Consider the following 1,523-nt stretch of genomic DNA (forward strand, 5'->3'; position numbering starts at 1 on the left):
AAAAAAAAAAAAAAAAAAAAAAAGCAGTACAGTATCAAAGAGGAAATGGCGAAGGGAAAGTCTTAAGTGGCTGCTAATCAGTGACTGACATTTGTGGGCTCCAGTGTTTGTGGTTGATGTCCCCAGTCAAGGGTGGGGTGGACTCTGCTGACCACCCCCTTGAAACCACTTCTCAGGCAGGACTGGGCAAGGGCTTTCCCAGATAGGGCTGATGGTGTGCCCTGGTAGAGTTTGAGTGGTTCCAGCTTTGAGAGGCCTGCTCCCGTGCCAGCTGTTCTAGACACACAGACACACCCTCACCCCCACCTAGTGCAGGTGCTAGCACTGGCCATGGTCCTACAGGAGGCTGGTGCCTTCCTGGCTGCTCAGGTTGGCCAGAGTGGGGATAGGAGGATAATGGAGGATCTGAAAGAGGGTGAGGATGCTCACATCTAAAGGTCTTGATTTATTCCTAGAGAATAAAGAGAGGAAGAGTGTAGGTGTGTGTTTGAGGAGGATGATGACTGGATAGCTACTATAGAGTTTACTAGGCAGCCTCCAGGAATTCTGAAAAGAATTGCTCAGCAGCTGTGAAGTCTCAGCCATAGTTAGACATCAGGTATGTGGCACATGTCTAGTCATGCTCTGACTCTGGGGCTTTCCCCAGCAGTGGTCATCATCATAGCCAGGAACACTGAGGCTCCAAGAGACCCGAATTCTCTAGCACAGTGACCGCACATGTGTGGTAATTGAATGCATGCATGCCTCAGTGAATGATGGGGTTCAGCTGTGATGACAGAGGGAAATGATCTCTGTGCCCAAATGTGAGGTGCCAGGTAGCTTTGAACTCAGATTTAGCAAAGGGAAAGGAAGGACTCAGTGCTTGGGAATGGGGTGGTGCAGAAATGTTCCTGTGCTCAGATATGAGGGTCAGGGAATTGAATCATGAATTAGCACAGGTACAAAAAGATATCCATGTGCTGTGAGTTATCAGTAAAGATTTCTTGGCACCTAACTTTTGCTATGGGGTTTAAAGGAACAAAAATGACCCTTTCCTCAGGTAAAAAGGAAGGGGGAGAAGGGGCCAAAATGAAGCATAAATGGGCCGGAAAGTAAGATAAAGATTTATGGAACTTCTGAGTTCTTTAATGTGTTTTCTGTTTTTTGTTTCTGCCTAAGATATCAAAAGCCAGAAACATTTAAAGTATCACTGTTGTGAGGCACCCTCCCAACAGAAATGCACTTACATGCCACTCATGCAGAAAAGGGCAGTTGATTCACTCCAGCTGGCCAGCGACCACTTCCCAAGGAGCAACCAAGGAAGAGCGGCCCCAGACCTTGATCTTGTGGGATTTTTAACGGCAAAAACTACATCCTGTTGGCACACGTGTTTGTCCAGGTGCACAAAGCAAGCTAGGGAGCTAGGTCACAGAAGCCAAGAATGAGCCATTAGAGCAATCAAGCATACAACTTTTCACTGTGTATGACTCTTGTTCCCATGTAATGTTTTTTGTTTCTATGAGGTCAACGGTTTTTCATGCGGT

The sequence above is a fragment of the Galeopterus variegatus genome, unplaced genomic scaffold (assembly GCF_000696425.1).
Source record: "Galeopterus variegatus unplaced genomic scaffold, G_variegatus-3.0.2 Scaffold13437, whole genome shotgun sequence".
NCBI classification, from domain to species: Eukaryota; Metazoa; Chordata; class Mammalia; order Dermoptera; family Cynocephalidae; genus Galeopterus; species Galeopterus variegatus.